This window comes from Meriones unguiculatus, chromosome 5 (genome assembly GCF_030254825.1).
Source record: "Meriones unguiculatus strain TT.TT164.6M chromosome 5, Bangor_MerUng_6.1, whole genome shotgun sequence".
NCBI lineage: Eukaryota > Metazoa > Chordata > Mammalia > Rodentia > Muridae > Meriones > Meriones unguiculatus.
In genome coordinates, this window is record NC_083353.1 from 15,874,044 (window position 1) to 15,898,119 (window position 24,076).

General features: G+C 40.1%; 1 pseudogene; it reads right to left on the reverse strand.

The window, feature by feature from the left end:
• Positions 1-251: 251 nt before the first annotated feature.
• Positions 252-563, reverse strand: LOC110544522 (RNA guanine-N7 methyltransferase activating subunit-like; annotated as a pseudogene).
• Positions 564-24,076: the final 23,513 nt, after the last annotated feature.

Below are 24,076 nucleotides of genomic sequence, written 5' to 3' on the forward strand. Positions count from 1 at the left end.
CACTCAGTATAATTCACACTTGGTAGATTTAATCCTATCAATCATTAAACCCCTAGTAAAATAAAAGAATTTCAAATTTCAAGTTCTAAACAATCAACTCTTTCTTGGTAATAGAATGAAAAGCTATGACCAAAAGAAGACCAATGTTTAGCAATATGTCAAAATCAATGGTCTCTTTTTAAAAACTGCCAATATCTGTCAGTAGTAACCATATGGAGGCCGCTGGTGTGACCATACTGTTCTTACTATTGTCAATAGTAAGGCTCTGGTCTCTGCTGTGTATAGTTGTTACTGCATGATCATCCATGCCACTGATTCCATTGACTGTCACTTGGCCATCCTCATCTGTTAGCCCTCCCTCTAAACTGTATGTTGTCTTGCAGCCAGTTGCCTCTATTTCTTTGGTGACCACCAGCTCTGCTCTTCCATTCGTCAACACTGGAGGGGATTCAGGTGGATGTTTCAAGTACTCTTGATGTTTCCTGGTACTCTTTGTCATCCTGTCTGAATCTGCTTGCAAACATCTCTTCAAAGTTTGGAATCACTTCAGAAGTTTCACTCATGTTGAAATTCTGTACAATTTTTAAGATCCTTCTGTGGGATGTAGAGGAGAGAGCTAGGGTGTCCACACAGCAACACCGCACACAGCTCTCCTAGGTAACCAAACACTCAGCAGGTTAAAGACTTTTTAAAAATTAATTTATTTTATTTTTATTTTTTTATTAATTACATTTTATTCACTTTGTATCCCCCCATAAACCCCTCCCTCCTCCCCTCCTAATCTCACCTTCCTTCCCCCTTCTTCATGCATGCCCCTCCCCAAGCCCACTGATAGGGGAGGTCCCCCTCTCCTTCCTTCTGATCTTAGTCTATCAGATCTCATCAGGAGTAGCTGCATTGTCATCTTCTGTGGCCTGATAAGGTTGCTCTCCTGCCAGGGGAAGGTGATCAAAGAGCAGGCCAATCAATTTATGTCAGAGGCTGTCCCTCTTCTCATTACTATGGAACCCACTTGGATACTGAACTGTCATGGGCTGTGCAGGGGTTCTAGGTTAACTCCATGCATGGTACTTGTTTGGAGTATGAGTCTCTGGAAAGACACCTGTGTTCAAATTTTCTGGTTCTGTTGCCCTTCTTGTGGAGTTCCTGTCCTCTCCAGATCTTACTATTTCCCTTTTCTTTCATAAGATTCCTTGCACCCTGCCCAACAGTTGGCCATAAGTCTCAGCATCTGCTTTGATAGTGTGCAGGGCAGAGTCTTTTAGAGGTCCTTTGTGGCAGGTTCCTAACTTGTTTCCTGTTTTCTTCTTCTTCTGATGTCTATCCTCTTTTCCTTTCAGGATGGGGATTGAGAATTTTAGTCAGGGTCCTCCCTCTTGATTATTGTCTTTAGATGTACAGATTGTAGTAGGATTATCCTATATTATATGTTTATATGAGTGAGAATATACTTTTGTGTCTTTCTGCTTCTGGGAAAGCTCACTCAGGATGATTCTTTTACCTGCATGCCCACCATTTACCTGCAAATTTCATGATTTCCTTATTTTTCATTGTAGAGTAATATTCCATTGTGTAGATGTACCACAATTTCTGCATGCATTCTTCACTTGAGGGGCATCTGGGCTGTTTCCAGCTTCTGGCTATTACAAATAAAGCTGCTACAAACATGGTTGAACAAATGTCCTTATTGTGCACTTGAGCCTCTTTTGGAAATATGCCTAAGTGTGGTATGGCTGGATCTTGAGGAAGCGCTATTCCTAGTTTTCTGAGAAAGTGCCGGCTTGATTTCCAGAGTGGTTGTACCAGTTTACATTCCCACCAGCAGTGGAGGAGGGTTCCCCTTTCTCCATGACCTCTCCTGCACGTGTTGTCACTTGAGTTTTTCATCTTGGCCATTCTAATGGGTTTTAGGTAAAGTCTCAGGGTCGTTTTGATTTGCATTTCTCTAATTGCTAATGAGGTTGAGCATTTCTTTAAGTGTTTCTCTACCATTCAATATTCCTCATTGTTACTACCATCTCATTGGCGGCTGTTGGAGCTACCACCACGGCATCCACCACGGCATTAGCCATGAGTCATACTGGGCAGACTGCTCAGACCCTGAATAATCATTTAGCCAATGTAGCTCATGCCTTAGTTGTACATAAAGGAATTAATGCTCAACTAAAAGGAAGCTTGATGGTGTTCAATCATAGGATTGACCTCGTGCAGGAGCAAATTGATACCCTATAGCAAATCGTTCAACTTGGCTGTCAATGAAAATATGCTGGACTTTGAGTCACTAGCATATAACATGAGAATTTTTCCTGTGCTGCAAATCTGTCTAAACAATTGTCGAGCTATATTTTAGGTAATTGGACTGGAGAATTCGATACTATGATGGAGTAGCTGAGAGTGGCCATTATCACAGTAAATTCTACCAGAGTGGACGCAGGACTAGCCACAGGATTATCATCATGGATTGCTGCAACCATGAATCATCTGAAGGAATGGGCGGGCATGGGAGCGTTAGCAGGCCTTCTGGTGTTGGTCTCCTTGGTTTGCCTGTGGAATATATGCAAGATTAGAGTCTCACAACAGTGTGATGCAGCCATGATCATTCAGGCCTTTACAGCCATTGAAGCAGGACATTCTCCCCAAGCATGGTTGGCTACCATAAAAAGCTAAAATGTTATGCTCAGGATGCGAGGCTAAGCACTGCACTCAGGGTCAGCGCTTTGGACCCAGAGAAGAGCATGTCTGATTGCATGCGGGTTGATACCCCAGGTCCCGCCTCTGAGAAAAAGGTATCAGACGGGTCTGATGCTCTTTGGGTGGAAGACACCTAAATGAACATCGGTACAAAGTCCCAATTTATTTCTAATATCAGAGATCAGACCTCTACTCTTGCCTGATGCGTCTAAAACAAAAAGGGGGAACTGTAGAGAGCTGAGGAATGCTGTGCCTTAAAGATGGAGCTGGTTTCCGCCTTCCACCTTCCCGATGGTGAGTGCTCTCTGTCACGAACAATTCCACATTTGGCTAAGGCTGAGGATCTGGCTTGCTTCCATGTATGTGGACCTATCTGCATTGCCCACGTGGCACGCCTGGGTTGGCTACCCAGAGGCTATTTAAGCTGTGGGCTGCCTTTCCCCAGGGTCAGATGATTGTTCAAGGTTCCTGAAAAAACTGCATTAAAAAAAAAAAAAAGAAAAGAATTCTCTGTTTAGCTCTGTTCCCCATTTTTCAATTGGATTACTTTCTTTTTTGCTTTTCAGGTTCTTTAGTTCTTTATATATTCTGGTTATTAGCCCTCTGTCAGATAAAGGGTTAGTGAAAATTCTTTCCCAATCTGTAGGCAGTCGTTTTGTTTTGAGGACGGTAAAAAAATTTTTTTAATTAATTTAATTTTATTTTTTTCCTGAGAACAGTCATTGCAAAACATGTTTCTTTTTTCCTTTCTTTTTTCTTTTTTTCTTTGTATTTTCACTAATTACAGTTTATTCACTTTGCATCCCACCTGTAACTCCTGGTTAAGGACTTTTATGGTGTGGCAAATAAGTTTATTCTGTGTAAGTTCATGTCGTGTTCCCACCACTATGTGTAGTCAGCACATAGGCTGAGAGAAGCTTCAGAACCTTATAATAAAGAGTCAAAGACCTTTGATACCCTGCTGGGTAGAGTCTTCCAGTGACTCCTGTGGAGGACTCCTGTCCTGTTCCCTGTCTTCTCCTACTTCTGATGTCTGTCTTGTTTACCCTTCTGAATGAGGTTTCAGCCTCTTCCCCAGGATCTCCCCTGCTGTTTAGCTTCTTTTAGTACTGTAAATTTTGGAATGTTTGTCCTATATTATATGTCTAATATCCACTTATAAGTGAGTATATAACATGTGTGCCTCTACCTTGGATAGTGTCCTAGTTTACTTTCTATCACTGTAATAAACATCATGACCAAATGCAAGTTGGAGAGGAAAAGGTTTATTTGGCTTACAAGTATTGATCACAGCCCTTCATTAAGGGAATTTAGGGCAGAAACTCCACAATTGAGCAGAGGTAGGAAGCATGAAAGAAAGACACTATTACTGGCTTGCTCTCCATGGCTTGCCAGGCTTGCTTTCTTCCAACTGCCAGGCTCATCACCAAGGAATGACCCCACCTATGGTGTCCTTGGCCCTTCCATAACAGTCATTTATTAAAAATGATTTGTCTATGTGCAATCTCTTGGAAGCCATACCTCAATTAAGTTCTTCTTTCCACCTGTGTCAAGTTCACAAAAAATACTAAACAGTACAGGGCACAGAGAGTAATTGTATTCCTAAATATATAAGTCCAGTGTGAGGTCAACAGGCATGGCCAAGTCCCAATGAATTCATCCCCAATGTAAGGGTTCATGCTGTTCCTCATGATGAGACCTTGTAGAATTTTCTATTGCTGACTCCTTCATTGAGCTTCTGTTATACTAGCAGTAATACTTAATTTTCCTGTGATAAAGTTTATTTTCTCATCATTAGAGACCCTTACTGTGTAGAAGACTCAAGGGAACAGCAGAGTTTCTATAACTCTGGGGAATACTGCATCCCAGACATGGTTTTCCTAGTGCTGAGTTGTGGTCTTACAGAGTCCCATCAGGATGTGAAATAATGAAGGACAAAATCCTCAGGTTAAGAAGGCCTATTCCTAAGTGAGTGGCTGAGAGAAGCTGGAAAGTGATTGTAAGGTGGAGATGCCCCAGTGTCCAGAGGAGATTTAAAGAGCAAGTGATGCATAGGAGAGGACGGGGAGTAACTGTGGAGAGAAGAAATATTAATTAATCCAATCTGCTTTTCTCTCTCTTTGTCTTTTTTTTTTTTAGGTTATTTGATCACATGTTTTTTTTTTTTTTTTTTTTTTCTAGAAAAACACTGAAGAACACAGAACTGACTAAGGAGACAAGACAATTCCATGTAGTAGTCTGGGTTGGTGCTGTTAAGCTGTTTTTCACTGTCCACACAGCAGCTTCTCAGCTGTTTATCTCAGAGGCATGCCTGAGTCTAGGGAACATGGGTAAAGCAGGTTTGGGAGAGTTATTGTTCAGGACTCAATCACTGTGGGAGGCCTTTTCAGTCTTTCAAGACATGTGCAAAACTGTGCAATACTCAGGATGAAAGTCTGCAATAATGATGGTGAAGTTTGTCCCAGGTGTGCTGACAATGAATTTGGTGGGGTCTCCAGTATTCCTGACTGAAGATGGTAAATAAGGGCCTTGATGGTCTGTCCTGGACTCTGCTGGTCCCAAGGCCAGTTAGTGATTTCCATCCGTGTAGAAGAGGCTTTGACTGTCCCTGCAGGTGATGGAGACTTTCTCTCCTGGAGAAACCTGAAGGGAATCTGCTGACTTGGTGAGCATGATTTGCCCATTAGAAGCTGTGATCAGAGGCACACAGGGATACAGAGAGTGTGTGAGATGTTAGAACAGAGGTTCCCACTATCAAGAGACCAGGACCTGCCATACCTGTGCTGCAAATGGCTTTTACTCCTTACCAATCTCCAAAGCATCTTTAAGGTCAATGTTCTCTTGGCATGTTACTTCACTTGTGGATCATAGGAGGAGATGGAGGAGGGAGGCTGCCACCATCTTGCTGCCTCCCAAGCTTCTGAGAATGTTCTGGCCCAACAAAAGGCTCAACTTATAATTCCTGATCATAGGGAAGTGATGGTGAGATATGTTAAAGCAAACTCATGAGGATGAAGGCTGAGCAAGGTTATGGAGGGCTGTGGTCACCCCTGCATCTGATGCTAACCTCAACTTTCCATCTACTTCCTGTGCTTAACTTATACCTGAGGATTTCCTCTGGTAGTGCCACAGGCACGGTGCCTCTTGTGTGAAAGCCACAGCCACCTCCAGGGTAAACAGGAGTCTGGGGCCCAGGAAGATTGCTCTTAGGAATTAATACCGCTGCAGAGTGGGGCCATCAACAGGCCTTAGCTGCAACAGTGACTGAAGTATAAGGCCCCCCAAGGCTGCTCTGGTGAGGTCTCAGGTAAGGCTCAGTTGCTCCTGTGACTGTGTGGCACAGACTCTGCTGTTCTGAAATGTTGTGCCCATCCTTTATCTGGGAATGTGCTAAGCTGTGACCCAGACACAACTAATCTAACAACCCAGGAAGCTGGCTACTCTTTCTTAATTAATCCCCAGGATGGGATTAGGCCTTATTCTGTAAAGTTAGTCATTTAATGAGATGAAATAATAATGTAGAACCAGAGAAAATAGTCTTCATGTTTCCCTGTGGGACTCATTTCCACCTAACCAATTATTTCCCCTTATTTTCAGGTGAAATTAGGAAATCGCTCAGTTTTATGAGAAACTCTTGAATACTGTTATTTACATGTTCCCTAGTCTCCTCTGGTAATGCTGGCTTGCAGAAAAGCACTTACTCTTCACTCTGTCTCTCTGCATCTCTGGATGACACAGGTTGTCTCAGGAAGAGGATGATTAGGTGGGTCTCTCTCTTTTCTGGATTCAACTTCCTGAGTCTGCTCCCAGTGTGAGAAGAAATGGTGGGTGGACGTTCTCCTCCAATATCCATGAATTAATTATCCCCAGGTAGTTGGATAGGTTTTGACTCCTTCGTTGCTGAATAGACTTTAAGTTCAATCAGAGTATGTGTGCCATTATTCCACCCTTAGTGGTATCATTTATGCTTGTCATTATTATGGTTCGTAGGAATTATAACTGGAAATGATCATCATTTCTTTCTTTATTATTTTATTATTTACTTTTATTTTATGTATATTGGTGTTCTGTCTGATTGAATGTGTGTGTGTGTGTGTGTGTGTGTGTGTGTGTGTGTGTGTGTTAAATCTACTGGACCTGGAGTTACAAAGAATTGTGAGCTTCCATGTGGATGCTGGGAATTGAACCCACATTCTTTGGAAGAGCAGCCAGTGCTCTTAACCATTGAGCCATCTTTCCAGCCCCCTGGAAATGATTATTGATCCCACTCCTAATTTGGAAGCTTGTATGGTGCCTTCTGGAACTATGAAAGGTAGTCCTTAGAGAGTTCATATTAAGGTCACTTGACACTTCCAGGTCCTTTTTTTCAAAGTACAATAGGGACATAGATTCTTCTACCTCTGGTGACACCCTAGGGAAACAATAGTAGCCTGCAATGTAAAGGGAAAATTTCTATCCACTTATAAGTGAGTATATACCATGCACATCTTTTGGGGGGTTTGTGTTACCTCACTCAGGATCATATTTTTATTGTTCCATCCATTCATCTGCAAATTTCTTGATATCTTTGTTTTTCATAGCTGAGTAGTATTCCATTGTGTTCCATTGTGTAAATGTACCTCATTTTATTTATCTTTTTTTTTTTTTTTTTTTTTGGTTGATGAGTGTCTGTGTTGTTTCTAGTTTTCGGCTGTTATGTATAAAGCTGCTATGAAAACAGTTGAGCAAGTGTCCTTGTGGTATGGTGGAGCTTCTTTTGGGTATATATGCCCAGGAGTGGGATAGCTGGGTCTTGAGGTAGAACTATTCTCAATTTTCTGAGGAAGAACCAGATGGGTTTTCATAGTCATTGTACAAGTTTGCATTCCCAACCAGCAATGTAGGAGTATTCCCCTTTCTCCATAACCTCACCAGCATGTGCCATCATATGGGTTTTTGATCTTAGCCATTCTCATGGGTGTAAGATGGAATCTCAGAGTCGTTTTCATGTGCATTCCCCTAATGACTGAGGATATTGAACATTGCTTTAAGTGTTTCACAGCCATTAGGAATTCCTCTGTTGAGAATTCTCTGCTTAGTTCTTTAACTCATTTTTAATTGGATTATTGAAACGGGTCCAGGAAGCTTATGGGGTCACCCTAACTGAGGCTTCAAGCATATGGCCCCTCAAGTGGCTACCTTCTGTATCCAGGCAGGACTTCCAGTGGAGGGATAAGAACACATACCTATACACAAAATCATTGACCAAAATATTTTCTTTCTACATGATATGCAGGGACAAAGACAGAACATAATCTGAGGAAATGGTTGACTACAGCCTGACCCTACTTGATAACCAGCCCATGGGAGAGAACCAATCCCTGACACTATTAATGTTACTCTGCTATGCTTTTAGACAGAAGCCTAGCATAATTCCCCTGAGAGGCTTTACATATGCAGAGACCCACAAGCAAACATTGCTCTGTGAGTCCTATGGAAGAACTGAGGGAATGATCTAGTGAGTCAGAATGGTAAAAAAAAAAAAACAAAAAAAAAAACCTCTAGAGGAAGATCTACAGAGTCAACTAACATTGGCTATGTGCGCTCACAGAGACTGAACCACCAATCAAAGAGCATGCATAGATGGGTTCTAGACCCCTGCACATATATAGCAGATGCACAGGTTGTCTCTGACTCTCATGTCTGCTTTTGAATCTTGCTCCTGTAACTTGGATGCCATGTCTGGTCTCAGTGTGAGAGGATGTGTCTAGTCCTGCAGCAATTTGATATGCCAGGGTGGGTTGGTACCCATGGAGGACCTATTCCTCCTCTGAGGTAAAGGGGAAGGAAAGATGTGAGAGAAGGGTGATTCGGGGGCAGCAGTGAAGAGAGGAGGGGTGCTGTGATCAAGAGGCAAAGTGAATAAGTAAATGAATTGAGAAAAAAAACAACAATAACAACAAAAAACCAAACCAAACCAAAAAACTTTGTGGCTGATATATTTCTTAGTTAGATGGACTATGGATATTAGGGAGAAGGTTATCAAAGTAAATAGGAAAATTTCGCTTAAACAATGTATAGGTATTATAGGTATTTTTAGGTAGACATTTAATTCTTTGTTTTCTTATGACTTTTCCAGACATCCTTACTGTTATGTCACTCTCTGATCTCCTATATTTTTCTCACTCCCTCCTAGCTAAAGCACCTATTTTTCTTTAAAAGTCACTTTTATTATTCTGTTCTCTTACCTGTTTCTTTTTTCCCCAGAAGATTTATTTATTTGTGTATTTGATAACTGTCCGCATGCATGCATGCCAAAAGAAGGCAAATGATCCCATTATAAATGGTTGTGAGTTACCATGTGGTGGCTGAAAATTGGACTCAGAAGCTCTGCAAGAGCAGAGAGTGCTCTGAGCCACTGAAGCCATCTCTCTAGCTCCTATTTTTACTTCATAGTTTCTGCAGTTACTCTGGCTTATATTCTTGAATGTTCATTTGAAGCTAGGAGATTCCAATGAGAGGGAACCTGTGCCATTTGTGTTTCTGGGTGTAGGTTAGCTCCATCAATATGATCTTTACTAGTTTCTTCCATTATGTTCCAAATTCATCTTTCTTCATAGCTGAATAATATTCCATAGTGTGTATGTACAACATTGTATTATCCATCTGTCCTTACATGACATTCAAGTTATTTCCAGTAAACTTGGCTGAGCAACTATCTGTGGAGCTTTGTATTGAGAAAGGTCTTTGGGCGTATGGAAGAAACAGAATAGTCAGGTCATATGGTAGATTTATTCAGTAGCTTTATTTGGTCCTCCTCACTGATTTCCAGAGTGGGAAGACTAGTTTGTAATCCCCATGAAAATGGGTGAGAGTTCCCTTTTCCCCATATCCTCTCCAGCATTTGAGGTCAGTTGTGTCATTGATCTTTGTCACTCTGACTGGGGTAAGACAAAATCTCAAACCTGTTTTGATTTCTCTATTTGTTAGGCATAATAAAGTTTAAAGATACTTTTTAGCCATTTTAACTTCTGCTTTTGAGAAGTCTCTGTTTAGATCACAATCCAATTTTTGAAGTGAGCTATTTGAGTTTAGTTATTATTATTACTTTTTTTACTCTTTGTTTTTTGAGCTCTTTGTTTTGGATTTAATCCTCTGTTAGGTGTTTAGCTAGCAAAGGTTCTCTCTTTGTGGGCTTCTTCTTAACTCAGTTGGTGTTTTCTTTAGCAGTGTAGCAGCATTTTAGTTTTATGACATTTCACTTGTTAGTAGTTGACTTCAATTTGGGGCAAGTATGTTCCTATTCAAAAGTCCTTTTCTATACCTATATCATGTAGGGTATTATCTATGATTTTTTTTCTAGTGTTTTCTGGTTTTGAATTTTAAATCTTTGATTCATTTGAAGTTAGTTTTGTGAAAGGTGATAGGTATGGGTTTAATTTCAATCTGATAAACACACACACATACTGAGGAGAAAGATGGTAAAATTTAGATCTTTAATTGTGGTTCAAGTTGGTTGAAAATCAGTTTTTGTCATTCACTTTTTTTCTTTAGTGATTGTGCATAAAATTTTGTTCACTTGAAAAACATGATACCTTTGAAAATTATATGTATATTATGTAATTATATATAATTATATATATATATATATACATATAAGAAATGCTCAGTGTCATTAGCCATTAGTGAAATGCAAATCAAAATGACCCTGAGATTTCACCTAACACCCATTAGAATGGCCAAGATGAAAAACTCAAGTGACAACAAATGCTGGAGAGGTTGTGGAGAAAGGGGAACTCTATTCCACTGCTGGTAGGAATGTAAACTTTATCTTACTTTTATTTAATTGTTTTGATTTTTTTTGAGAGAGAGAAAAGAGAAAAAAGATAGAAAAAGGGAGGGTTATAGAGGGAAAAAGGACAGAGAGACAAGGGAAGGGAAAATATCTAGTTGGGTAGGTAAGGAGGTAGGAAAGATCTAGAAAGAGTTGGAAGAAGAAAATCAAAATATTTAGTACATGGTTGATTTCCAGAGTGGTTGTACAAGTTTACATTCCCACTAGCAGTGGAGGTAACCCTTTCTCCACAACCACTGCAGCCTCCTAAACTGCTAATCATTGATGCATCTAATCAATACACTGGGGTCCCTAATCGCTTCACAGGCAGTGGATCTGGGACACATTACCCTCTCAGCATCAGCAGTGTGCAGGCTGAAGATCTGGCAGTTTATTACTGTCAACAGGGTTACAGCTATCCTCACACAGGGCTTCAACCTCCAACACAAAACTCCTGAGAGTCTCACCAGCTGCCTTCACCACACACAGCCCTGGGCCTGCACACTTTCTTATTTTTCCTGAGATTTGCTATGCATGACTAATTGATGCAATCTTCAGTAGAAAAATAATTAAGAGATAGTCTCCATTCTTCCATAGATCTGTTAACACCAATGTGTATATACAAAAAGGAGAAGTTAAGTTAAGAGATTTAGAAGTTGTGGTGTTGCACTGAAAGGATACAATACAAGCAAAAAACATCAGTAAAGCTTATGTTGTCATGGTGGCTTTAGATAACTCTATATTATGCCTTCAGGCAATGATAAATCTGTATACAAATAGTATAGATTTTCAAATCATTTACAAAGAATACATGATCCCTAGATTATTAGGTTAGATTAAGAATCCTTAAGCTTTAGTAAATGAAATCTAACAAGAAAACTGACCATTTCACTTAGATTTTCAAATTTTATGATGCATAGGCTTTTGACATAGACCTAATGATTCTTTGAATTTCTTCAGTGTCTGTTGTTTTGTCCCACATTTTTTTTATTTTTCTGATTTGGATAGTTTCTCTTTACCTTTTAGTCAGTTTGGCTAAGGGTTTGTTTATCTAGTTGATTTTCTCAAAGAACCAGCTCTTGATTTCACTGATTCTCTGAATTGTTATTTTTTTCATATAATAAACAATTTATTGCTGAAATAATAGATGACTGTATAAATATGAAAGACCCAGATTGCATTATCGGCATATATGCATCTGATTTTTATTTATTTATTACATTTTCTTCAGTTTGTATCTCAGCTATGTCTCTGTTTCTTGTTTCCTCCAAATCCATTCTTCCTTTCTCTTCTCCTCCCATGACCCTCCCTCAGTCCACTGATAGGGTTGGACCTCCTACCCTTCCATCTGACCGAAGCCTTTCAGGTCTCATCAGGATTGGTTGCATTTTCTTACTCTGAGACCTGGCTCTCACCTTAGTGGGAGGTGATCAAAAAGCCAGCCACTGAGTTCATGTCAGAGTTAGCCCCTGTGACCCTAACTAGAGAACCCACTTGGACACTGAACTCCCCTGGGCTACTTCTGTGCAGGGGTTTTATGTTATCTGCATTCATGGGCCTTGATTAGAATGCCAGTCTCAGAAAATAGCCCTGGGCCCAGATTTTTGCATTCTGTTGTTGAGCACTATTTTTTCTAATAGGTTTAATGTGTCTGGTGTTATGTCGAAGTCTTCCATCCATTTGGATTTTAGTTTTGTGTAGGGTGATAAGTATGGGTCTATTTGCATTTTTTTATAGGTATATATCCAGTTAGACCATCACCATTTGTTGAAGATGCTATCTCTTTTTTCTGTTGTATGGTTTTAGTGTCTTTGTTCAAAATCAGGTGCCCATAGGTGTATAGATTCATTTCTGAGTCTTCTATTTGATTCCGTTGATACACTATTCTTTTTCTCTACCAGTACCTTGCAGTTTTTATTTAATTGGTTCATATTATTGCTTGAGATCAGGAATAGTGATACCTCCAAAAGATCTTTTATTGTACAAATTTGATTAAGCTCTTCTGGGTTTCTTGTTATTCCACATGAAGTTGGAGAATTTTTCCTTCAAGTTCTGTAAAGGATTCTGTTTGCCAAGTGGATCAAAGACCTCAACATAAATGTAGACACAATAAATTCATTAGAAGAAAATGTGGGAAAGAGCCTAGAACTCATAGGCATATGAAATAACTCCTTGAACAGAACACCAGTAGCACAGGATCTACTATCAATAATCCATCAATGGGATCTCATGAAACTCAAAAGCTTCTGTAAGCTTTTGTATTCTGTCATCAATACAAAACAACAGCCTGCAGACTAGGAAAGTCTCATCACCAACCCTATATCTGACAGAGGTCTAATATCCAGTATGTATAAAGAATTGAAGAAGTTAAAGAGCAACAAATCAAGTAACCCAATTAAAAAAAATGGGGTACAGAGCTAAACAGAGAATTCTCTGTAGAGGAATATAGAATGGTAGAGAAACACTTAAAGAGATGCTCAACATCCTTTGCCATCAGGGAAATGCAAATCAAAACAACCCTGAGATTTCACCTTACACACATCAGAATGGTTAAGATCAAAAACTGATGTGACAAAAAATGCTGGAGAGAATGTGGAGAAAGGAGAACTCTCTTCCTTTGGTGGAGGGAATGTAAACTTGTACAACCACTTTGGAATTCTTTCTGGTGCTTTCTCAGACAATTAGGAATAGTTCTTCCTCAAAATCCAGCTCTAGCACTCCTAGGCATATATACAAAGTATGCTCATGTACACAACAAGGACATATGCTCAACGGTGTTCATAACAGCTTTATTTGTAATAGCCAGAACCTAGAAACAACCCAGATGTCCCTCAAAGAGTAATGGATACAGAAATTGTGGTACTTTTACGCAGTGGAATACGACTCAGCAATTAAAAACAAGGAAATCATGAACTTTGCTGGCAAATGGTGGGATCATGAATAGATCTTCCTGAATGGGATATTCCAGAAGCATTAAGAAATACACAGTATATACTCATTTATAAGTGGATACTATACCTATAAGATAAGATAAACATACTAATATCTGTACACCTAAAGAAGCTAAGCAAGAAGGAGGACTTGGGGTAAAATGATCAATCCTCACTTAGAAAGACAAATGGGATGGACATTGAAATCAGGATACAACAAGTAACAGGAGAGGACCCTACCACAGAACCCTCTGAAAGACTCTACTAGCAGTGTATCAAAGTAGATGCTGAGATCCATAACCAAACTTTGGGCAAAGTGCAGGGTATCATATATGTGAAGGGGGAGTTAGTCAGATCTGGAGAGGACAGGAGCTCCACAAGGAGCAAATATATCTGGGCATAGGTGTCTTTTCTGAGACTGATTCTCCAACCAAGGACCATTCATGGATATAATCTAGAACTGCTCATGCGAGCCAATGGCAGCTCAATATCCAAGTGGTTACCCTAGTAAGGGGAACAGGGACAGTCTCTGACATGAACTCAGTGGCTATCTCTTTGATACCCCCCCCCCAGAGGGAAGAGAAGCCTTGCTAGGCCACAGTGGAGAACTTTGCAGCCTGTCCTGAAGGGACCTGATAAGCTAAGGTTAGATGGAAGGGGAGGAGGACCTCCACTATCAGTGGACTTATAGAGGGGCAGGGAGGAGATGAGGGAGGGAGGGTGGGATTGGGAAAGAATGATTGGGAGGGGATACAACTGGGATACAAGGTAAATAAAGTGTAATTAATATAAAAAATTAAAAATAATTAAAAAAATCTGTACACCTAAAGAATCTATGCAAGAAGGAGGACCTTGTGTAAGATGATTAATCCTCTCTGAGAAAGACATAGGGGTTGCCCATTGAAAGAAGGAGAAAACAGGAAACAGTGCAGGATCCTACCACAGATGGCCTCTGAAAGACTCCACCCCACTAAGCAAATGCTCAGACTCATAACCAAGCTTTGGGCAGAGTGCAGGGAATTTTATCCAACAAGAGAGAGATAGCAAGATAGGGAGAGGACAGGAGCTCTACAAGGAGAGCAACAGAACCAAAATATCTGGGCACAAATGTCTTTTCTCTGACTGATACTCCAACAAAGGACTATTCATGGATAAAAACCTAGATGACCTAGAATCCCTGCTCAGATGTAGCCCAGGGCAGCTCACTATCCAAATGGGTGCCATAGTAAGAACAGGGACTCTCTCTGTCATGACTAGCTCTTTGAGCACCTCCCACTGAGAAGGGAAAAGCCTGGCCAGCCCACAGAGGAGGACAATGCAGCCAGTCCTGATGAGACCTGATAGGCTAAGGTCAAATGGAAGGGGAGGAGGACCACTCCTATCAGTGGATTTAGAGAGGAGAATGGGAGGAGATGAGGGAGGGATGGTGGGATTAGGAGGGAATGAGAGAAGGGGTTACAGCTGGGATACAAAATGAATACATTATAATTAATATAAAAAATTAAAAAAAAATAATAAAGTGGAACCAGACAAAATAGTCATCATGTTTCCCTGTGGGACTCATTTCCACCTGACCAATTAGTTCTTCTTATTATTAGGTGAAATTAGGAAATTATACAATTTTGTGAGAAAATTTGAATAAAGTTATTTACATGTTCCCTAGTCTCTTCTGGTAATGTTAGCTTGCTGAAAAGCATTTACTCTTCACTCTGTCTCTCCACATCCTTTGATGTCACAGGTTGTCTGAGGAAGAGGGTGATTAGGTGGGTCTTTCTCTTTTCTGGATTCAACTTCCTGAGGTTCCTCCCAGTGTGAGAAGATGTCCTTCTGTACTGGGAGTTGCTTTCTCTTTCCTGATTACCATCACTGGGTACTCAACTTCAATGATGCATTGGCTTTAGTTTAACAAATCAAAATCAGGAATGCACTCATTATTGACACAGAAATGAAATTCTCAACTCTAAGGTTATATAAGAGATACTTTTTTTCTGGAACCAAATATGGATCCACTGATTCCTGCAAAAGAGATTTAAATTTCCTCCAATATCATGGTCCAACATGGCTCTAATTTTATGTTGTTGTTCTAGTAACTGAACAGCAAAAATCACAAACACACTATTCAAACAAGTTGGTGAAAACATCCTGAAAAGCAGGGGAGTCTCTGGGAGTTGAGGTCAGCAGAAAGTTCCTAGAGTAATTCAAGCACATCTAAAAGACTTTTATGTGCCACTGTGTTGACTCCACCTCCTAGTCTTTCTGAAGAGTCTCATGGGGGAGTGCTCTGTGGGTGCCCTATGTGACATTGCTTCAGGAACACTTTGACCACTCCAAACTAATCAAACAATACACTTCTCATTATGATTCTCTTCAATAAAATAAACCATTTGGGTTTTGTAAAAAAGTAAAAGGAGATGACCTTGCACAGAATGTAGGGGGAATTTACACTCACTAGGTGGCCTTTAAGCTAATTCTATAAATGTCATCAGGCACTGAAAAGGCTGATAGGGATGAGCATGAACTAAAGATGAATGCTGTGAATGCACACAAATGGATGAAGTTACTTTGCTGTCAGTAAAGCAGGATATTCCTATCATCTAGTACCAAAGCTAATATGGCATTAACTTGACAACATCACAGATTGCAGAATCATTCCAATTCAGAGTCAGGAATACCTAGTCTTCTGCATCATCTTGTTTACTAGCACTGAGGCACCTAAGTCGTTTCCTAAGTCACAGTACTTGGAAGATTTATGCAATTAGTTTGATTTTTAAGGCACCATACACAAAACTTAACATAAACATTTCTCGGGTCTTAATAGTTTGGATAATAACTTAAAAAATGTTACAGAGATTTGGTTGCACGAATGCATGAGAAATTTCCCCTATAGACTCATTATAGACTCATGTATTTGAACACCTGTTTCTCAAGTTAGTGGTGCTGATGGGGGGGTATGGAACTTTTAAGATGTTGAAGCTTGCTGGGGGATGTATGTCACTGTTAATAGTTTTTGGGTTTTTGTGGCCTCACCTTACTTCCAGTACATGCTTTATTTCCTGTGTACTCTTAGAGGTTCAGATGTGCTCACTCAGCTTCCTGCTCAGGTCTCTTACCACTGTGCCTTCCTTGCCATATGAATATCTAGTCCCCTGGAACTTTAAGCCAAAATAAACTCTTCCTTATGTTGTTTTTGATCATGGTGTTTTATCAAAGCATCAGAAAATAGCTAACGCAGGAAGTATTATAATATATACATATATATTTTATATATATCTATAGACAGGCACACAAAAGTAATTATAAAAAAAAACTGATAAGTCACTCCTGTGGAAATAGATCATTGGTGAGATCCTCATATCCACAGAGAAACATTCAACAGTCATTATATAAAACAAAACAAAAACAAAAACAAAAACCAACAACAACAAAAAGTTAGGCCTGTGGAAATAGGCCATTGGTAAAGTCCTTGTTGTGCAAGGCTGAAGAACTGAGTCCAGATCCCCATCAGTCACATCAGATATCAACTATGGTGGTGCAAGCTTGTAATCCCACAGCTGGGAGGGCAGAGAGACCCGAGGATTCCAGAATCTTGTTGCCCAGTAAGATTAGTAAAGTCCATTCATCTCTATTTTCAGTGAGTGAAAAAAAGTAGAGAGAGATTGAGAAGACTCTTACAATGACTTCTGACTTTTATTTGTAAATATATGCAATATGTATATATTTAGATGTATGTATGTACATGTGCATGGGTGTATATGTATATGATATATATTTCAGCAAAATTGAATTTTTAGATATGAAATAATTAATTTGTCCTTATATACTGTATTAGCTTTTGTATCATTGTAATAAGTGTAATAAGTGTCATCAAAGCAATGGCTTTCAAGTATCGTATTCTTTACCAATATCCACTAACCTTCCTCATTTTCCCTTCTTATTCTGCTGTTATATTTTCTTGCTCTGTGTCTCTTCTAATCATAAGTAACAGATGCACAGACACATACACAGCTTAGATAACATTAGATAACTTTATGGGTGTTGCTTCTGACAGTCACAGCACACACAATCTCACAGAAAACTTCCTATTTCTCTGGTTCATACAATATTTCCATCCCCACTTTCAAAATGATATCTAAGCTTTACACGCAAAACTTTTATCTTGTAAGTGTGTCGGTTGTGACCACGCTCCTGAAATTGCCTTTTGATAAATTGTGGGTTTTCTGTAAAAGTCTGTACATATTCTTTAAAAAAAAATTCCTTAATGAGAGATGATAATTTCAGTTATCTGTGGGTATAATCACCAATAATAAAATACAATCAGAAATTGTATGGTTTAGTAAAATGGTGGCTGTAGTTTCTCCTCTAAAATCCATGAATTAATTAGTCCCAGGTAGTTGCATAGGTTTTCAGTACTAGGCATGATTTACCAATTGTTGAATGGACTTTAAGTTCAATCGGAGTATGTATGTCCTTATTCCACCCTTAATGGTTTCATGTATGCTGGTCATTGTTTTGGCTCATAGGAATTATAATTGGAAATGATTGTTTTTAATTATTTATTTACTTTTATTTTATGTACATTGGTGTTCTGCCTGCTTGTATGTGTGTGTGAGGGTGTCAGATCTCCTGGATCTGGAGTTAGAGAGTTGTGAGCTGCCATGCAGGTGCTGGGAATTGAACCCAGGACCATTGGAAGAACAATCAGTGATCTTAACCACTGAGCTATCTCTCCAGCTCCCTGGAAATGATTATTGATTCCACTCCTCATATGGAAGCTTGTATGGGGCTTTCTGGTACCATGAAAGGTAGTCCTCAGAGAGTGCATATTAAGGCCACTTGAGTCTTCCAGGTCCTTTTTCCAAAATGCAATAGTGACTTACCTTCTTCTAACTCTGAGTTACACCCAAAGGAAACAACAGTAACTTACAGTATGAAGAGAATTTTCTATTCACTTATAAGTGGGTATATACCATGCATGTCTTTTTGGGTTTGGGTTCCTCAATCAGGATGATATTTTCTATAGTTCCATCTATTCATCTGCATTTCTTGATATCTTTGTTTTTAATAGCTGAGTAGTATTCCATTGTGTAAATGTACCACATTTTGTTTATCTATTTTTTTGGTTAAGGGACATTTAGGTTGCTTCCAGTTTTTGGCTTTTATGATTAAAGCTTCTATGAACACAGTTGAGCAAGTGTCCTTGTGGTGGGGTAGAGCTTCTTTTGGATATATGCCCATGAGTTGTATAGCTGAGTCCTGAGGTAGAACTCTTCTCAGTTTTCTAAGAAAGCACAATATTTATTTCATTGTACAAGTTTCACTGTACAGATTGTCATTGTACAAGTTTGCACTCCCTACCAGCAATGGAAGAGTATTCCATTTCTCAACAACAAACTTTACAACATGTGCTGTCACTTGGGTTTTTGATCTTAGCCATTCTGAAGGCTGTAAGATGGAATCTCAGAGTTGTTTTGATTTGCATTCACATGATGACTAAGGATATTAAATATTTCTTTAAGTGTTTCATAGCTATTAGGGATTCCTCTGTTGAAAAATCTCTGTTTAGTTCTGTACCCCATATTTAATTGAATATTTGGTTTGTTGGTTTTTATTTTTTTTTCATTTCATTATATATTGTATATATTAACCTTCTTTTGGATGTAGGGTTGGTGAAAATCTTTTCTCATTCTCTTAGCTACTGTTTAGTCCCACTGACAGTGTCCTTTGCCTTGTAGAAGCTTTTCAGTTTCATAAGGTTCCATTTATTAATTGTTCATTTATTAATTAATTGGTTGCATGAATTGCACTGGTAGACCCACAGATAGGGGCTTCAATTTTGAGAATGCTGTCTCAAGGATTCCCTATGTTGCCCACAGTGGGAGTGTGGATGGGAGGGATCTTATACTTAGCTGATAGCATAGAGGGACCCTGGGTCTTGGGCTCCCAAAAGTTGGTTAACTGTAATCAAAGAGAATATTTGGTCTCAAGATTCGGCAAGATGGTGGTGCCTGGACAACTCTCCTTGGAACCAGCAGCACAGCAGGATTGGCACAGTGACCAACAGTCAGAACTTGCGGCCCTAAAACACAAGCAATTGTGTTTCCCAGGTGAAACGTACCTCACGGTGGGGGATTCAATCAGCTTTAACTCATCCAGCTAAACCACGGAAGAGATCCTGGTTCCACTAGGTGCTTGGTCGCCAGCCCAGAGCCACATGCCAGCATGCTCTGATCACTGTCCCAGACTGAACTGTGGGAACCGCAACATTAGAGACTGGAATTTCCAGTCGAGAGATAACTCCATGGTGCAGTAAACAATTGGGTCCAACCTTAGGTCACCCAGACATCCCCTGGAAAAGACTTGGGGTTCCACAGGTGCCCAGGAGCCAGCCCAGAGCCAGAGCTGGGGATCCAGGCGCCAGCTCGGAGTCCTGCCTGCGTGCCTGACTCAGTGCTCCAGATAGAACTGTGGGCCCCAGGGCCCCAGAGACTAAGTTTCTCTTTCAGGTGCAAACCCACAGGAAGGGGAACAGTTGGTCTGATCTCAGGGCACTCAGCCAATACCACAACTCTGAAAAGGTCTTGGGAAAAATTACCCAGTTTCTGCAGACGCCCAGGCACCCAATCCCCAGAAAGGCAGAAAGGCTGAGCAATGTAAGTCTGTGCCTGAGGGTTCTACTCACCATCACAGACAGAAAGGTTGTCCCCAAAGTGAAGACTGGGTGTCCCTGTCAGGAGGAAACCCCACAGAGGAGGTATCATCAGGTCCAACACTCAGGACACCCATCTCCAAAAGTCTTTCTGTTTTCACTCAGGCTCTAGGCTCTAGCCTTCTACTGCAGGCATGAGTGCTGTGTTCACCCACCATTATTGAGTACCGCTAGGGCACTGTTTCACACACATGCATCCTCAGACCTACAAAAGCCAGAGAGCCATTACAGCAGCCCTCAGATACTGCTCGGTTGCTATAAGGTGTTGGTGTTTTGTTCTTTTTTTTTTATTTTAATTTTTTTAATGTATACACCTTACCCTTGTTCATTCAAATACTGATTTCTCCCCCGCCCCACCCCCAACTTTCTGGTTTCAATCCAGATATTGCATTGTGATACTCATTTTATAAGCATCCTGTCTTAACTCTTGTGTAAACAGGACAAAATAAAGCAAATAGATACAATGTTGTGCAATGGGAGGAGCCAGAGGATAGGAAAGAAGGGAGGAGCTATAGAGTAGGAAAGCAGTGGGAGGAGAAGGGGCAGGGAGAGCAAGGAGTGCAGAACTGGAGGAGAGATCTTGGAGGACGTGCAGCATGAACCAGACCTAAGATTTCACAAAAAGCAAGTAATGTGGGAAATCTAAATGTTAGGAAACTGAGGGCTTGGAGGTGTAGGAGGGAGTAAATATTGCCCAGCATTGTGTTCTAGGTTAACTAAAAACCCAGTCTCTTTGTGGTAATTTGGTTAAACAGCTGTTTAAGATTAACAGCAAGCTTTATTACAAGATAAAACAATAGTAAATATTAATAACCACCTACAACACTGCTCCAAGGATCAACCAGTTATCCCTAGCTAGACTGACAAAACTGTGGGAATCCCTGGTTCTTCAAGAGGGCTGCGTCCCAAAATTACACCTTAAGAGCAACAGTTACTGCTCCCTAAATTCAGAGCAAGAAAGCCAGCAGTAGGGCAACCATCACCAGGACCTCTCCTGATGAGAGGAGAGCCTTCCTTAACACCACAGTTACCACACAGGTCAATACACCTGAAGTAAACTGTGACAATTCCTGAGAAGCACCACTATACATTTGGCCATACACAAAAAGCAGAGGATAACTTCAGAACCACGCCAAGTAGATTCTCCCCACCCCAGGACCCAGCAGGCACCAGAAGTTAACAGACAACTTCTGAGACAGAGAGAAGGGTAGAGGCCAGCGAAAAAGTACAACCAACAAAAGGCAAAACAATATGGCATCCCCAGAACCCAGTTTTGTCCAGGCAAGTAGCCCTGGACACCATAACATAAGTGAAATTCATGAAGATGACCTTACATCTATGCTTGTGAAGAGGTTAATGGAGGAAGACAATAAAATGTGTAAAGAATTAGGGGAAGGTATAATAAATGAGATGATGATCATCCGTAAAGAAATACAGGAAGATACAGCCAAACAGTGTGTGGCATTCAGAGAGTAAATGATTGAATCACTGAAAGAAAAGAAACAGGAATGTTCAAATAAACAGCTGAAGGAATTGAAGGAAAAACAGGAAAATACAGTCACACAGGTGAAGGAAATCAACAAAATGGTTTAAGATCTGAAGATAAAATTGGAAGAATTAAAGAAAACACAAATGGAAGAAATCATGCAGAGGGAGAACCTAGGAAAGAAAACAGGAACTACAGAGGTAAGCATAACCAACAGACTCCAAGAGATGGAAGAAATAATCTCAGGTGTGGAAGATACAATGGAAGAAATCGATGTATCTGTCAAAGAAAATAATAAATCTAAAAAATTCCTGACACAGACCGTCCAAGAAATTCAAGACAACATAAAAAGACAAAACCTAAGAATAATGGGAATAGAGGAGAAAGAACGTCCCCTACTCCAAGGCCCAGAAAATATTTTCAACAAAATCATTGAAGAAAATTTCCCCAACTTAAAGAAGAGGCCGATAAGAATACAAGAGGCCCACAGAACACCTAATAAAGTAGACCAGAAAAAAAAAATCCTCCCATCACATAATAATCAAAACAGTAACTATACAGAATAAAGAAAAAATGCTAAAAGCTGCAAGGGAAAAGGCCAAGTAACATATAATGGCAAACCATCAGAATCACATCTGATATCTCAACAGAAACTATGAAAGCCAGAAGAGCCTGGAAAGATATCACCCAGACCCTAAGAGAACACCGATGTCAGCCTAGGCTACTGTACTCAGCAAAACTCTCACTTCTCATAGACAGAGAAAACAAGATATTCAATGACAAAAACAAATTTCAACAATACCTACACACAAATCCAGTGTTTTAGACCGAGAATATTTGGTCTCTCCTGGTAGATTTCACTCTTACCAGTTTCAGCACAAATCCTGATCATAGTTGAACAGAAACATAGAATTCACCACAACCCTAGAGCTTATGTAGTGCTTGCTTTCCTTCCTCCTTGATCTCTCCTGGGATCAGGAGCATTAGCACCCCAGGCTAGGCATCAGGAACCTCATTTTGAGAATCAATGTCAATGAAAGTGAAGGCAAGAGCAGAACTGAGCCTTCTTCTAATCCATGAAGAGAAGGGCCTCCCTGGGAAACATGTGCATATGATCCAGTGGGCAAATTGATATGGAGAGAACCAAAGGGAGGGTGGGCAGCCTATTAGATGAGGCACTGGTATAAATTGTCTTCTGTCTGTGCATGGTCAGGTGACAGTGGTGAAGCAAGGAGCACTGTAGCTCATTGCTGCCCATGCCTAGGATGTCAGTAGCACCTCAGGTCACAGTTTTGTTGAGAAGATGACATCCATATCAATCTCTGATCTTCTAACATGTGGTGCATTGATTTCCCTTAGCTTGAGTAACAAGTAGCTATTAATATAGCAATTCACCAATCTTGAGTCTGGAACTCTACAGGAGTAGAAATGGATCATGAGGGATCTCTTTTCAGTGTCTTTCAAAGTCTAAACTTAGTGGCCATTAGGCAAGATGTATTAATTTTGTTTGTTTCTCATCATGGTTCTTTTTATTGAAAGCTGGTATTGGAGACTACTCTAGTTTATATCATGGTCGGTCGTTCTGATCTGATTTTTATTTTTGTCTAATTGTATGTTATAAGGGGTCCTGTGATTTGGTCACATCCACTGAAATAACCTGCCACTCTAGAGGTTCTCCTTTTTAATATAGCTGCTGAATCTCTTTAGAGTCATGTATTTTGCTGCTTAGCCACACACATTGGGTTAGTGTGGTGACTGCAGAGTCAGGAATATTTGGGTTAGCAAACTGAGAGTTCTTTCTACATAAACTCAAAATAAGTTTCCAAAGACTTTTCCTGTACCAATGCATTTCTGAGCTCTAAAGGCAGATGGGAATTATTCAGAACTGACATTTAAAATTTTTATTTGAAAATTTCATGCATGTATATATTAAATTTTGAGCATTTCACTCCCATTACCCTTAAACTTCCTCCACTATATCCTGGTGATTAAGTCTTCCCCAAACCATTGCTTTTTCATGTTGCTGTTCTTTATTTTTTTCTTCTGATTATTTCCTGGAATATGGGCTACATTCTTTAAGAAAATGACTCCGTACTCCCTTCTTATCATTTCTTACTTACTCATTGATGTTCAGGGAAGGATAAGGCCATATTGGCCCATTCCCCTTGCATGAGAAAATGGTGTTGGGTCAAGTCTGGTGCAAATTGCTACTGTGGCAGTTTGCACATGAGGGCAACAGAGAAGTTGTTCCCACAAGGTCCTGTCTCACAGCCCTTGTTCACAGTGTCTGGTCAGTATGTGCATTCTGTCTATTCTCCATGAAAGTCCCTGAGATTTGGGGTGGAGACGTTCCCTTTAGGATGACTACTCCACAGTCACATGTTCTCTGTACTTTGACCAATTGTGAGCCTCAGTCTTAACCACTTTCTACTGTAAAAAGAGACTTTTAG